We start from the raw sequence: 17,287 nt of genomic DNA, 5'->3' as shown, positions 1-17,287 counted from the left end.
AACAATAGTCTGAGCTAAACTCTGGATTAAACACTAAACATTTGCCCTTTGCTGTCTATAAAATCAAACATTGTTTTCCCTCACAGCTAATCAGATAAGACCAGAGTGCTATCATCGCTACGGTGATGGGAAACATTGCTGGATAAAAGCTGAAATGTCCTCTAATGGCTTTGCTGTTGTTTTGTTTTGAAAAGTGTTTCAGATCAGCGCTATTACCTTGATATACAACTAGAGCACCACTCATTACTTGGTGTTTGTAATAATAAATACATTTCTATTCATTTACAATGTACTCAGTGTTATACATAAAATAAGTGACTTAAAAATTGTATTAATAGTAATAATAAAAAACCTCTAACAATCTGCATATTCTCTGTAATTCACTGTTTTATCTAATTCACTAATTTCTCCTACATTGTTCTTTTTCTTTTTTGTATTGCATTGTTTTTATTATTCTGTTAATTGTAAAGTTATTGTTATTATCATCATTATTATGAATGAATGGATTATAACTGACTTAGTCTTGTGTATTTGTATTATATTTGCATATGGCATATGTATTTGCACTTGAATTGAATCGTGATTATCTGTATTTAATCCTATTTCTTGTGTTAATATCATCATTGTCTTGGTCTCTATGTTTATTTTTCACTTTTTAATCATGTATGTATCTTTTGCTAGTGTTTCTTTTCTTTTAGTTATAATTTCTACTTGGAGCCACTGTAACTGTAACTGTAATGCATAGTCAGCTATAAATAATTCCACCCTGGGATAATTCAAAATAAATTCTGACTATGAATGAATGAAGCCATAATTGACATTTCACAAAAAAATATCTAAATCTTAAATAATGAACCATTTATCATCTTCCTGCTAGTGAAATATAGTTAAATGTTCCTTTCTTTGTTCTGAGACACAGGTGGCATAATGCTGAATCACACGTTTTTACTTGGCAGCAGTAATCGCTGAATGACCCAGCAGACCAGAGTTGCCATCTGCTTGTCTGATAACTCCTGCAGTCTTGTGTCGGTCTCTCAGATCTTAAAATGTTGTTCCCAGTCCCCCAGCCTGTCTGTTTGCTTTGATCTTGCCCCTTCCTTTTCCTCAGATGAGCTTCCTTATCCTCATTTATTACACTTTCATCTCTCTGCAGGTGGCTTTATTTAAACGGCTTCAATACACAATGGAGTGCATCATATAAGACATTGCTCAATTCGCTGTGAGTAACACATTTGTTGTGAGAAATGCATAAAAATGTACTACTACAGTGTACTAGAGGTGCAATCCTTTACTTCCTCCTAGCTGCAGAACTTTTAATTAATACAGTCATCCTACGGTCCTCACGAATTTCTGTCCACCTACATTTTATTGAACATATGCAGACAACGGGGACTCATTACTTTGAACTAGTTAGATGAGCTGGCATGCTGTAGAGTAGCTTCTCAATGATTTTCTCAGTGTTATAGTCATGTGTATGAATGAAAAAAGCTTAGAGAGCAGTGTTTCTCGAATGAGAGTATGTGTACCGCTAGGAGTTAGCACTACAGGGGGTACTTGAGGGAAAGAAAGTGCAATATTAACAAATAAAGTGTCAGTCCAGAAATGATAAAAAAAAAAAAAAAAAAAAAAAAAAACTATAGAAATAAATCTATTCAGGAGCCACTAAATCAGTGTCTTTCAACCTTGGGGTTGAGACCCCATGTGGGGTCGCCTGAAGTTTAAATAGACTCGCATGAAATTTCAGAAGAAGTTCAAATAGATTTTTTTAATTCAGAAATAATTTTTAAATTTTGAATTACAACAACACACAATCTGTATGTGTATACTTTTACCTTGTAAAATATAAATCTAGATTAACTTAAATTCAGTAATATATATATATAAATGAACACAACTATAACATCACAACTATAACACAACTATAACATCACATTTTACATCTCACCTTAAAACAGTCAACTCTTCCCCACCTCTTCCATTTTCCGACCCTGACCTCCTCGTCCCTGTTCCCTTCCCCCTTACCGCGGTGTACCACTGACCTGTCTTTTTATATTCTCCCTTTAATAAAGTGTTTTTTACCCTTCCTTAGGGAGGGCTGGTGATGGTCATACTTATGCAATAAAATAAATGTATTTATTTTATCGCAATAACAAAACATGCATAGCTGTCTTTAAAAGATTGAACTTTGTGTAGTGTTAACCTTCGACAGCATGTGCAGACAAGGCATTTAATATATATATATATATATATATATATATATATATATATATATATATATATATATATATACTGTATATCTGAGCTCAAACATGAACAAAAACTAATTCTAGAAAAAAAAAATGTCTTTGGGGTCACCAGAAATTCTTGATCTCAAAATCGGGTCATGATCCAAAAACAGTTGGGAAGCACGGCACTAAATACTGTTTCTTTCCATTTAATTACAAAATAAGATCATTTAAAATGTGTGTTAACACTCTTTCATTCCATTATTATGCTCCACAGTTGTTTTAAAATAGTTTTCTAAGCAAAATGTTGCAGTCGGACAAAGCGGGTACTTGAGCCAAAAAAGTTTGAGAACCAATGGCTTAGAAAATGTTGTGTACAAGACTTTTTTCACCCACATTATGTGATTTTCCATTCAGTCAAAACTCCCATATTTTTTATTACATAGGTTCTGGTGCTGTGTCACAGTATATGCTTGTCTGGTTACTAATGGTCCTACTATAGAACATAAAAATGTGTCTGTTTCAAATTTACTCTACCACTACATTAGGCATCATCCACCACCCATCAATGAGTTGGCCTCAAAAATCTCTAGAGTTGTGGGGAAACTAAAACTGCTCTCAGTGACTGCAGCTTTCATTCTTTTTTCCCTCTGCGACATCCCAGAGTCCCTTTTGTTTGTTGGCTAACCCATCTTTTCTTCTTTGTACTTTAAACACATGTAGTGTAGGGTTGTACACTCAATTACCCACTGGCTTTGTAGCATAATTCAAAGTAAGACCAGAAGGGAACTCCAGACCCAAGGGACATGACGAACCCAAGATCAGCTCATTTTCCACACTCCAGGGAGCTGACAGCTAAGGATATCAATTCATACGGTATTCTTAGGCTTTTCATAACTTACAAAAAGCACAACCTTCATATGTAGTTCATCAATGATTTAATATATTTAGTACGTTTTTTTTTTTTTTTTTTTTTTGATTCGGTGAAATTGGAATAAGGATTGCACATTTAACATGGCTCAGTGGTTCCCAGGGTGTGGGGGGTCCACAAGAACAGCCATTTTTGTTTGTCGTCAAAAACTTTATTATTACTGTTCTTAAATATGTCATTGCAGATTTTATGTTGTTTTTATGAATTTTGAAGAAAAATAGTGATAATCGTTTATCTTTTTTTCCATTTTCAATAAAGGTCCCATTATTTGCCCGTTTTGTGACAATGGGGGGAGGGGCCCGCAACATTTTTTGTTGTTCAAAGGGGGGTGACATAGTAAATTAAAAAAAAAACTCTCTCTCCTTGTTGGTTCTGGTCAGAATATGCAGACCAGATACACAGCAGCAGCAGACTGATAACATACACCATACTTTGCACACAGTCTCTTACATATTATGACAAACGCTATCAGCAGCACATAGTAACAAAGAGACCACTGAAAAAAAGCAGCAGATTTGCAAAGACACAGACTGTGTTCGAAATGTCATGCTAACGTACTACTTACCCAAAGTCTGACATCAGAATGAGTAGGTGGAAAGATTGAGTATACAATAAATACCTGGATGTATACTATATCGGGACATTTTTTAAGTATGCACGGTGTGCACACTAGTCATACTCAACCGCTCTATGATGCAGTGCGAGTGAAACGTAAAATCGTCCTGGGACCAGCTTCAAGCTACAAGTCAAACATCCACGTTTCAAAACCAAAGCATCTGTTCTCGTCTTTCAATCGTTTTTTTTAACGCTTTTGTAAATATGGCTCTTGTTTTGAACTTAACCTGAAGGTTAGTCAGTTGCACAATCGCGGGTTTCCAAAAATGTATTTTCACGAGTTTCAAGGATCAAATGACCACATGTCACATGTATTCTACTCGGTCACTTTCTCACTTAAAATGCTTTCAGAATCTTTCAAAAGTGACAAATTACATTCAAATCAGTTAGACTATTTTAAAGTTATTTACCAATAAAACAAACCAAATCACCTACTTACTAAATCCTTTAGAAGATAAAACGTTATCGACCAATACTCATATCTCTATATTTTCCTCAAAATGGCAATAGGTGATAAAAACTCCATTTATTTTTATTTTTTTTTCCAAAAATTTTACAAGGAAACAATAATGGGTCAAAGTCAGTGGAGAAAAAAGCCACAAAGACCCTTTTACTAATCACTAGCAGCACAAAATCAACATTTTGTATCACTTTTGACTTTTTCCTTCATTAAGGCTGAAATGTGATTAAATTATGTAGTGTTGCTTTTTTCAGGGCAGCTTTGAGTTGCTGAAAGTCGTTTTTAAAGTAAATCACATTCAGGACACTGTCTTTTTAAGAATATGGAAACAGCCCCGTTAGCTACAGCAGCAGCTCTCTGCTACAGCGCAGCGACAGGGTTAGTTATAGAAGAGAAACACTTCTACTGTTTTCTCAAACATATTTCAGTGCTTCAACACTCAGAACTGACAAAGTTTAACGGACAGACAGACATCTGCCTCTGACAGAGGTAGCAAATGGTGTGATTTGACAGAGGAAAAAATAAACATTGGATATTCTGTGTATAGACCACAGACGTATGACACAGACATGGCACCGCAAGGGTTAAAATGTGAACTACAGACGGTTCTACGATCTCCGTGATTTAGGAGATCGTCATCATGTTGTAATCCTTAATGATCTAATATCGTCAGATCGCACACCCTTATTAGTTCCTATCTCCTTTCCACTACTCGGACCAAAGTGTGTTATTGTCAAGCTGTTGCTTCAAAACTACTATCAAAATAAAGGTGAAAACAGTTCTTCTGTGTTACAGCCAACAATGAAAGGTTTGTTGTGAAGCAAAACATTTTAATTCCGAATAACTAATTCCGAATTAAAAGAAACATAATGTAACTGTGACCACCGACATAGCTTATGATTACCAAGACCCAGGACACAATGATATTTTTCATTGAAACCCATAAACTAAAAAAACTCTTTCCTCCCTGTTTTTTTATGGTGTTTATGCGTTTCATTTCCAATCCTGAAGTGGTCATTAGCAGAGTCTTTTGATGCTAAATTCCCAATCCCATATTCTTCTCCCCTTATTGCCATACCATTGATTTTTGTGCTGTCTTTGTCATGCATTAAATTGAATTCCCTGTGATCCCTGTACAACATTTGTGGGAAAAATCGACCAATTCTCAGCAGACAACCAAAAGCAAATCCTTGATACATTTTTTATGACAGTATTGTCTGGAATACCTGTTTTTCACCAGCTTTGAATTGGTATTTTTTTGTCTTATTTAAAGCAGGATCAAACAATGCAACATGCCTTGATGCAACATCAGCTGAAATGATGACATTCTAAGCAAGATTGATACTTCTTTTCCACAACCATTGTAGGAGGAACGATTGACAGGATCAATTCTGCAGACCTGCTAGAGACAAACTTTTTCATTTCATGTTGTATGCTCGGTAACAACTACAGAACAACTTTATTGAGGGCAGGGTGCTTAGCTTACATTCTCACTATTGGCAGTTTTAGGTTTGTTTGAAGAATTGGGAGTGAAAATCTAAATCTAACAATAGGATAAAATTTGTCCAAAAAAATTACCTTATTATATGTACATGCATGCACTGACTGGTTACAAGAGTTTGTTTAAGGATGCACACATTACAAGTGTCGTGCTATCGCAACAGAATTGCACTGACAGGGTTCCTCTTTCATAACCTTGTTTTTCACATGAAGTAATACACACACAAGTTGGCTTTGTAGCCATTGTTTTGTTGTGAACGAGCCGATGCTTTTCTCTATTTTCCAGCTTTCTTTACATATAGGAGTTGAGAACAAGAACTGTTCCATCACAGAGAAGATGAACAAATTGCTGACTTTAAAATGGCTTCCATTCAGGAACACAAAGTAAAAAAGGTGAGATATTCTGTATAATCTGAATTTCCAAAGACATGCCTTTATTATACACATGAATTGTCTTTTCCATGAGTGTGATCATGACCTGCTACAAGCAGCATTTAACACAGACACTTGCATCTATTTGCTCTAGAAAACAAAATAAAGCAAACCCCAGCAGAGCCACTGCTTTTCTTTTTGCGTATAGAGTCATGTTTTTAATAGACATTCAATGCACTGTCGTCTCTGTTTTCTGTATCAACATGTTTTGCAGAATGTGGGATACCTTTTTACTACCATACAGCCATAAAGAAACAGATCTGGGGGAAAAAAAACCATTATGTACAGCCCTTTAATTCTTATTTAATTAACAATTTTGTACTTAATTATGAACATTTTGTTTAGTGTTTATTTTTTTCATCTAAAATTGTTCTCGATCCTCTGCAAAAAATAATTGTCCCCTGGGATCAATAAAGTATTTCTGATTCTGATAAATATGTACACAAAAGACTTTGTTTTTCGGGTCAGATAGCACACACTTATCTGAAGAGTATGTCCCTATAAAAAGGAGTGTGTCTATGTGTGCGTGTGCGTGTGTTCCTTTAACATCTTTGCGGATTAGGATCAGACTGACCTGAGAGTTTCAACACGGCTGCTGCTTGGTTCAAGGGTGTGCAATGTTGGATTTGTTTGGTGTGTTGAGGGTGAGTTCAATGGTAGTATAGTAGTATATTGAACGTCAGTTACCCATTAGCTACTTATCATTCATCTTAAACCATTAGATTAGAATTGTTTAACTTTTTTAAACTCAACACTCTTAATTTGTATGAAGTCAAAAGTGATTCTTAAATGTGTGAAGGATACACTTTTTTTTTTTTTTTTTTACAAAATTAATTACATACAATTATATGTCCATTTGTTAGAGACAAAACAGAAAATTACAAATATTCTACATTAGATACAAAATGAAGCTCCATGTAATGACCAGCCTGTCAAATGTCAGTTTGCACTCCAGTGTATTAATAGCAAAGCAACCTTTATGTTTAAATAACATTTCTCTAAGCTCTACAGAGTTCTCCTACACTTCTTGTCATATTCTATTTTTTCCCACGTTGCAACATGAGAGCCTTCTGAGAATTAGATTTCACATGATTTTATATTTGTTCTTATCTGTCGCCTTCGGTTTGATTTATATCTTCTTAACTCACATTTTCTCTACCTGTATGAAACAGTGATCGCTCTAGGCTTTTCCACTTATGGGCTTTGATCAGATAAGGAAATGTAATGTCTAAATGTAGCAGGATAAATGAGAACAACATTTGATTTGCGCTGTGAAGAAATGCTTTATGAGCATCTTATCTCCATTTATTCTGAGACATCAGCTATCAGCTGCCTCCATGAGGCCCATATCGTTTTCATTCACTGTCTGCTCTGTTCATCCACTATCAGTCCACAGATCAGGCATTTAATGCATGTACAACCCAGCCATATTCTTACGTTGAGTCCTGTGGGCCTATTTGTTAGCTGTCAGTGACTATCTTCCTTCATCCCTGCTACATTGTGTTAGCTTCCTTATGCTGAACAGACCTGGATCTGTCAAAAGCTGTCCCTGGGGGAGGGGGTGATAGTAGAGCTCCACGTTTTGTTAAATCGGTCCTGGGAGACACATAAAGAACTAAAGAGAAGAGGAATGAAAGGAGTGCAATGACACTCCATGGGGTAGAGGGTCAAATGTGAGACAGGGGCTACGCAAAGAAGTGTGTTCTGGGTCAGCTACAGCATCCTTTCCACCCACAGGAGCAGATTTTTTAAATACAGGCTTACAATGAAAGAGGAGTGAGAGTTAAAGAGAGACAGACAGGTAGTAGAAACTAAGAGCAACAAATAAAAAAAATAAAAAAACACGGAAACATAAGAAAAGACATCAAGAGAATGTGAAAAATGACGAATGCAAAACAGAAAATGTGAAAGACACAGTGAGAGAGGGAGGATGACTGCAGCCGAGCAACTGGTGGCACTTTTCACCAAAATTCATAGCTCTTATTTAGAGACCTGCTGTTGCTCCAAACGTACATCAGCAGAAAGGCAAACAAACAGTCGAACATGAAACATTAGGGGTGAGTTTAATTCACAGCAGCATTCCAGTTTGCTGGAGGGGGGCTGCATTTAAGTAGGTAAAAAAAAAAAGACTGAATAATATAAATATATTACCACACACGGAATGAATTATTAAAAAATCTTCTGATGGATTTTATTTGAATAAAAACAAAAAGTTGAGTATCTTGCAAGTAAATATACCCTGGATTGCCCCGAGTAGCCATTCCCTTACAGAGAATCTAGTCTCAGCACAACAATACCAGAATGTCTCTACTACTGGTAGAGTTTACCCACTCACAGATCAGTTTACCTTTTGTTTCCATTTCATTGGCTTTCCACAATCAGATCTCATGACTGGCTTTTAAACTTTTCAAAATTGTGTCAAACATTGTGTCAAACGTTTAAGAGCATTTTGACTAATTTTTGAAGACCCACAGAATATTTTGTACTATAACAATCTGAAAGATTCTCTACTTTCATTAGAAAAAATCATTTTGTTTCTAGGCAAGTTTCACACAGGCTGTAACATGGGCAAAATCTGCATATGCTTTATTTCAATCATGATTACAGTTTATCTATTTTCTCCATATTCAGGTGAGGAGATAGATAGACAGATAGATATTTAAAAAAATACATATACGTATTTTTTGTTATCAAAGTGTCTTGAATACAAATATAAAACAAAACATTAAATATGATCAGAACTACAATTGAACTTTATTCTGATAAATATTGTTTCGTGTTATGTAAAGTATGTTTTTATTTTATATAATTTGATATTTATATACTATATACATATATTAGTATTATTATTACTATTATTTTTTTATTAATAATAATAAAAACATTCATAATACATTTTTATAATTCAATTTAGTTCCGCGCTGTTAAACATTAAGTGTTCGTTTTCAGAAAATGTTTTTTAGACCTAATAAGTGAAATTGAATATTTTACCACGGCACACCTGACCATCTCTCACGGCACACAAGTGTGCCAAGGCACAGTGGTTGAAAAACGCTGCACTAGACGACATTAAAGACCATCCCTCTCAGTGCACCTCTTATGGGGTCTTGAGAGGATCTAAACGAGCTCATTAGTGTGTTATATGTGCTAAACTCTAATCTCAAACATAACCCACTGAGCATTAAAGGGAATATGACACTAATATTCATGTTAAATACAAGAACAAATGCTAAATAGTGCGTTGACCAAATATTTCACAATGCTATGCCCATCTTAAGGTTAAATCAGTTACCATAGAAACATGTCATGGTTAAAAAGTCATAGACCTTTAAGATACAATAGAAACCAACCTTAACTTTAACCCTCCCCCCATCATAACCCAAGTCCAGCTACTGCAGACCCTATTTGCTTTACCTAATCTTCAGTACACCTTGGAAAAATGGATCTGCTTTGTTTTCCATTTAAAGATAATACCTATATAACAGTTATGAAAAAATAAAAAACCCTATTTGCATAGAAAAAGGTTTTTCCTGGTGAACGCCGTCACACACACACACACACACACACACACGCAAAAAAGCTCTTTTGTCTGTAACTCCAGTGATAGTAGACAAACCAACGACCTGACAAGGACAGACATTTCCCTCTCTACCTTTCCTCTACCCTCCAGAGTGTTGATAAGAGCTGACATTTTAATTTGTTAGGTCAAAACAGCAGCTTCAAGACTCCACTGGCAGGCTTATAATGGCCTAATGGGCTCCTGAAGACTTCTTTGTCAGAAAGAAGTTCCAGAATTCATAATAGACACGTTTCTTTTTGTAGCTCCTTCTCCACAGGCTGCAACTCAATAAAAAATAAACAGAGAAAGTATCTTGTAAATGCAAATGAAAAATGTGTATCTCAGACCTGATCATGAAGGCTATATGTGTTGCTTTTTAGTCTTATAATGAAGTACGATAAAGGAGAACTTTAAAGTGTTTTACAGTCCGAGTCGGACAATAAATGGAAGACATTGTTTGCTAAAGATTCATAACAAATTATTCAATATACACTAAAAGAAACATGCTTTGGAAGGATCAGGTAGGCTGCAGTTGGTTTATTCAGTCTATACCAGGGGTCATTACAGTTCAGGGGCCAAATACGGACCGGTTTCATCTCAAGTGGGCCCCAGACTTTTGGCAGAGAAAACTTCAACCGTAATGTGCTCTAGTTGGCACTTACATGTATAAACTGTGTAAAATATGGAAGGCACAACAATATCCACAATATCCAGTGACAGATATCATTCCCTGCAAGATCTTCACTTTACATTTCATTGATTATTTGACCTATTTTTTATTTAATTTGGGGACATTTTGTGGAATAATTTGAGGAAAATGGCAGGATTTGGGAAAAATTTAGTTTTTTAAAAAATGGCTGCCAACCTATAATAATCATGGGAAAACTGTGAGCACTGCAAATACTGTGAACTGTCACTAAATGTGTGTATTTTGAAGGACTGAGATTATTAGAAGTGAAAATTTACAAAGTGATGGGAACGTTACTTTAAAAAAGTAATTAGTTATAGTTACTCACTGCTTGTTCAAAAAAGTAACTGCGTTAGTAACTAAATTACTCTATAATAAAAGTAACTCATTACCAAGGAAAGTAACTATTTGCGTTACTAGTAAAAAAAAAAAAGTTGCTCTATGTCGAATAATTCACATTATTTAGTTGCGTGTGTCGTGAGGTGCTTCATTAATTTTGAGTTGCTTACAACGGATGTCGACAAAGTCTTCTCTCCTGGATATAATGAACACTTCACATACACGTTCTTGCCTTTGACCACAATTAATTTAAAGTAGTGTTTGTATCGTTACCTTAAAAATGTCAACTTTTCATCAGACTGCTCCACAACGCACCGCATTTAACATTCAGTAACGATAACGGGGTTGTAACGGCGTAAAAAGTAATTAGCCGTCATTTTAAACGCCGTTATTCCAAACACTGGTCACTTTTACCATCATTTCTCCAGCGGGCCCAACTGGATGCTCTAAAAGGCCGGATTGAGACTGTAGGTCTATACTAAATCTCTATTCTCACAGATACACTGTACATTTGATAAAAAAAAACATTACTAGCAATATAAACAGACACAATTTAATGTAATACATATATTGTAATGAAAATGTCAATCATTGAAAATACTTTGTTTTGCATTCTGTAGCTGCATGTCTAGGTCCTTTAACCAAATATAGTAGATATAATACATTGTAAAATGCTGGCTACAACAATAAGTGACTCACTCCACAGCACATGTGTTATTATTAGGCTTCTTATATCTCCAACACTTGAGTTTCTTAGATAAGAGGATAAAATCCATATTCCACATAGTCCATTCTCAGAAAATGGTAATCACACACATTTGTATTGTAATAATTAGTGTAAAACACACATTATTAGTTTTATACTCATCCTAGTAACTGTGTCTTTTCTGTCTAAATACACACACATTAAACTATTTCTATCTTTTCCCTACATTCCATCAGAAATTGGCAAAACTGATTTAATTTTGCCCCACCAATGCCCCCAGGCCTGATCTTTCAAATCATACCGGTCAATTTGAACCCATACAATGATGAGAATGTGTTATAGGATCATAAAGTACTTTGTAGCCTCTGAGTGGCTCATGTATATATATATATATATATATATATATATATATATATATATATATATATATATATATATATATCACCCGACAGCTATGACTTGCATTGTAAATTTGTAAGAAAAAAACCGCAGAGTCATGTGAGAGAATGAGAAATGTCTAAACTGTTCTCTGTGCTAACGCTTATTGTTGTCATGTTGACGAATTGAGTTATTTTAAAACTCATTAAAAGTCACTGTTCTGGAAATAGCTTTTCAATTGATCTGAGAAGTGCTTAAAGCTACCAAAGCCTCCACTGGAGCTGTAGATATCATGTTCTCAGCAGGGTTGACTTCACCTATGCCAGGCAGAAATATTTACTCTGGGAGGTTACTGCCTTTGGGCTATAGCTTTGACACATTCTTCAGCATGAACTGAAAACAAAACCACACAACATATCCTACAACACAACAGATCAAACAGTGTGTAAAGAAAGTGAACCTGTAAAAAAAAAAAACAACAAATCTGTAAAATCCCAATAGGGATATAAATGCACAGCAAAGGCAATATTTACAGAGGAAGCAAATCTGCAAACATCACATGCAAACATGAGTCGTTTGCTAGTGATACGACCTATAAATATGACCTATGCATTAAAAAAAAAACACAATTATTACGGGATGTTTGCATGAGCAAAACAAGTCGACTACGATTTACAGGTGGAACTCAAGCACTCCATCACCAGAACATGCCAGAGACGTTTCATTTTTAATGCAGGAAAAGCACAAAAACAAGCTGTTGTTGATTTTCGAGGCAGTAATGAGGCTTTTTGGATCCCTATCTGATGCTGTTAGTGGTTTGGTGAAATAATTCAGTAACACTGAGGTTGAGGTTTTTCAGCCTCACTGCAGCGAGCTTTAAAAATCCTCCTTAGCTTTCACTGACATGTCATGCAGGTGCAAAGAGAGACGATCTTTTGTGTGCTTGTTTCAGATAGAGGATGACAAGATAGGAATCCTTGTACTTTTGACAAGGCTTAAAACTGTGAATGTCTGAACTGATAACAGGCGAACCGCACAAAGGATCAATGGATCACAAGCACGGCCAATCATTTTGTGATGACATGTCACATAATTGATCTAATTAAACAGATTCGTTTAAATTATTAAGCACTTTGATCCCAATACTGCCAAATACTTAATGATGGGTTTGATTAAAAAACATCTTACACTAAACGTTGGCTATTCATCCATGCATTGCAATGTGCAACAATTTGTTAATTGGTGAATAATAATTAATAACCACCTTCATATTTAATCCGTTCCTCATTAAAATTAAATAATTTTTAAAGTGTAACTAGACCCCTGAGACTTTGGCTAACAGGCAACAAAATGCCTTGATTATGGGCGGGTTATGACACGCCTTGTCAATACCAGTGGTTCCCAGTCTTTTTTGTCCCTTGCACCCCTTTTGTTAAATCATGTGTACCCCCTCTTCATATCACAAGTACCCTCTCCATAATTTCATATGTGTTTTCATTTGTGAAACAGCGGACTCGAACATTAGTTCCCAAAGGCTTAATCTACAAATTCAAAACAATGAGTTGAAGTTAAAGTGGAATTTGGTTAAATACTACATTTATGTCTTTATTTCAATAGTAACTAAACACTATCTAATTATTGTCTCCTATTGTGATAAAACAACCTCTACAGCCTATAATAATCCTGTTTCAATAAGTTACAAAAAAACATACTGTTTTAATGAGCAATTGTACTGTTAGTTTGTGGTGAATTTGTCCCAAAAAAAGCCTAAAAAGGAACTAGGAGCATTTCCTGATTATTACTTGTTAAATCCTTTTGAGTACCCCCTGCAATGTGCTCCTGTACCCCTGTTTTGGAACCACTGTTCTATACTATAAAATCTGCAAAAAACATATATGCTATGTTAACTACAGTACGTACTCAATACCCACTACAGTATACCACTCTATTCACAATTCTCTCAATCCAAACTACTCACCACAGGTTGCAGAGTTTACAGGTGCTAGTTTTTATAGGAGGGGCGGAGCCAACAGTGGTGGCTCATGACGTGAGAAGCCACCAAAACGTCCCAAACCACAATTCTCAGCCAATATCAAAATGTAATTCCAATAGGTGGGTTTCAACCCATAGAAAGCAGTCACTCTTACCTTATTACAACAAAATACGCTAAAATGAAATACTTTGAGTGAGTTTGCCAAAAGTTGGACAACAAATCAATTATTTCAGGATGTCAAACTAATTTTGGTTCAGGGGCCGAATACGGACCAGTTTGCGCTTAAGTGGGCCACAGATTTTAGGTGGTTTGCACTTCCACATATTAATGATAAAGTATGTGAATATATTAGTTCCTATAGGATCTTCACTTACATTTCCCTGATTTGGGAAAGTTTTGTGAAATAATATTGTGAAAATTTGACAGATTTTGGACAAAATTTTAGTTCTTTCAACAATTGGAGATTAAAAATGACTGCCGTCATGTGATATAACAATTGGAAAACCGAGCTCGGCAAATATTGTGGATTTAATTGGGTTTTTTTTTTATTTGGAGGTGCTGAGATATCTACAACAAATGAGTTGGTAAATTACTAAACATTCAATGTTTTTTCTATCATTTTTGCTTTCTTAAGTGGGCCAAATTTGATGCTCTAAAGAGCTAGATTTTGCCCCTGGGCCTTGAGTTTCACACACGTGAGCTACACTACTTCATACTCAATACATCTGTTTTCAGCAGAAAAACATTGGTTACTCGATTAAAAATGTGGTCCAATAAACTTCATGACCAGCTATAATTCAAAAACATGTCAGATTTGTTTTGTAAAAGAAAAACTTAAAGAACGTATTGCCATTTATTCACATAAACACATGATATTTGTTCCCTGCTTTGAACCCATCCATGGAGCGCAGTGGGCAGCCACAGAGTATCAGCCAATCCTCCAGAAAAGGAAAAAGGGAAGTTCCATTTGCTTCAGTCATGCATTAGGAGGAAAAAGAGCAAAAAAATTCACAGTAGCTCAGCCGGTGGTGACGGAGCGGCACTGATAACAGGATGAATGAACTCATGTTCTTTTAAAACGATTACAAAAGACTCCTTCGCCCAAGTGAAGCTTTGCACACAAGCTCATTAGCAAGAGCCTCCAGGATTTCATTCAACAGCGGGTTTTCTGTTTGACACTTATTTTGACTACGTTTCGTAAAATTAGCCGGTGAAAGGGAAATGGCATTAAACAAAAGCCCCAAGCCAGACGTGAACTTTGCCTATTGAGAATTTCTTCTAGCAAGTATTTGTGTCAAGTGATGTATTTGCTGGACAAGGATGGAGAATTATCTCATTGAGGCACATGCTTTCATTCAAAAACAAATGTTGTTAAAGCCAATAGTAGTAGGAGGAGGAAAAAACCCAGCTAATCAGTTCAAAACAACTTACGATGAAATACAGTTTCTTAAAGGTCCTGTCATGCTATTTTTCACCCATCTCCATTAGTTCTAAGAACCCCAAAAACATAGTATTTGAGGTTTATTTTCCCAAACTCACCTGTTTTCCAGAGTTTTAGCCTCTGAAAAGTCACTTTCTGAGCAACTCTACACAAACAGGCTGATTTACGGCCTGCTTATGCATATTCATGAGTGGCCCGAGGACGGCCCGCCCTCCTCCCACCCACTCTGTAGCTGAGCTCATGCTGCTTTATAAACACAAGACAGAGCGTGGGGGCGGGGCGTTCGCCGGTACATATATAGATTGTAGAAAATACATACATAGCACTGCGTGAAGGACGCTGAAATGCTCACCTTCGTGGGCGTGTCTGTTTACATGTCAATAACGGCGGAGAGCTTCCTGGAGGCGTGGCTTCTCCAGCTCAGTGCCGCATCAAATTCGTCATCAAAGTGGGAACGCGTCATCAAATTGGAGCGAGGTGTTTGGGCTCACCCTGCAGTAAGAAAGGAGCAAATCACCCTCTAACGAACGATTGAGGGAATCAGTAAAAAAACACTTTGTGCATGTGTATGAGCCCAAATAGCACTTTATGATGTTTAAAGCACAGAAAAGTCAATTTTGCGTAACATGGGCCCTTTAAGAGAGTGGAAGTCGTTTTGTTCATCACGATTTATGAAGAGTACAAAATGTTTTTTTGTATTTTTAAAAGCATATTTAGGTCACGTGGAGTTTTGTGATGGTATTACTTATTGCAACGTAATACCAGTTAAAATCATACTTGGAAACAGTTTGACAATTTAAAAGTTTCAAAAAGCCCTTTTTGAGGAAATAATGATAAAATATCAAATACTGTCAATGTTTGGGGTTTTGTTCACAAACATTTACATTTAATTTGACAGCTAACAGCTGAATACCCTTAAGTAGTTGGAGGGCTTTTTGAAAGTAAGAAAAGGAGAAAATGTAGCAGAACCTACAACTCAAATGCTTCATTAAACCCCTCTGCATTGTTGCAATGAATGAAGCGCAAATGTTACCAAGCTAGCAACCAGTGACAATGCTATCAATCTGTTAAACAGAACGCTAGTCAAGTTTTTGGCTTATTTGATCTATGCCCTGCACAAATTCACCCAAAACACACTTTAATTAATGAAAGGATTATAACAGGTTGTGACCTAACCTTGAATAATTAAAAATCTGCCTGTGCCTTTCGCTTTGACATTTAAAAAAATCGATTTCATCTTTAAGATGGAGCCATTCACAGTCACATTACTGAAAAAAAGGGAGGCTTTGGTCCACCACAGCACTGGAGAATTGGAAAATGTGACTGTGACACACGCACGCACATTTACACACTAGCAAGCAAATGCTTTTCTGGACTTTAGAGGCAAAAGAAGAGATACGAGCAATTACCACAGGCCTTGTTAAACAATGCCAAAACAAAATGCTTCACTAATCCAAATTATGTGTCTGTCATGAAGGGAGTCTGCACACATACAGCCAGTGCCAGAATGCAACCCGGAAAAAACCTCAATGACATGGCCAAGTAGGGAAGAACAGCTGTGACAAAGCTCAGTAATGTGTGTCTCTGTGAAACTCAACATTTCTCTATCTATTTGTGTGTTCATGTGCGTGTACGCCACAGTAAAGACACACCACGGGCTCTCAGGGGGAAAAACAGTGAAATGGTGTGAATGGGCTCCAAATTAAAGAAAGCAACACACATGATGAGGCCTGATTCAGAGTTGGTGTTTATCCTTTAAGAAAATGAAAAGTTGGAAAACAAAATTCCTTTGAAGCTGTAGCCAGGTCACGCATGTTTATCATCCTAAATAAATCCAAACACCGAGCAACACAATACATCGAAAAGGTCAGTCGTCTACAATATGTGAAATAGATGTACGAAAGTCGAGAACTTTAGCTCTAGGAAACAAAGGTTTCATGTAGAAAGTAACTTTACTTCAACAAAAACGTGTATGGAAGCTAAGATATGAATAAATCTTCACTTATATGCTGAATAGCAG

At 36.1% G+C, this 17,287-nt stretch overlaps 1 protein-coding gene across 1 annotated transcript in view; it reads right to left on the bottom strand.

Moving 5' to 3' along the window:
- The window catches only part of grid1a (glutamate receptor, ionotropic, delta 1a), a 288,284-nt gene that overhangs the window by 138,391 nt on the left and 132,606 nt on the right, over positions 1–17,287 (bottom strand). The gene's annotated exons all lie outside the window — the stretch shown is intronic.

The sequence above is a fragment of the Gouania willdenowi genome, chromosome 15 (assembly GCF_900634775.1).
Source record: "Gouania willdenowi chromosome 15, fGouWil2.1, whole genome shotgun sequence".
NCBI classification, from domain to species: Eukaryota; Metazoa; Chordata; class Actinopteri; order Blenniiformes; family Gobiesocidae; genus Gouania; species Gouania willdenowi.
Note: the sequence above shows the minus strand (reverse complement) of the source record. Positions and strands in the feature narration are given on the sequence as shown.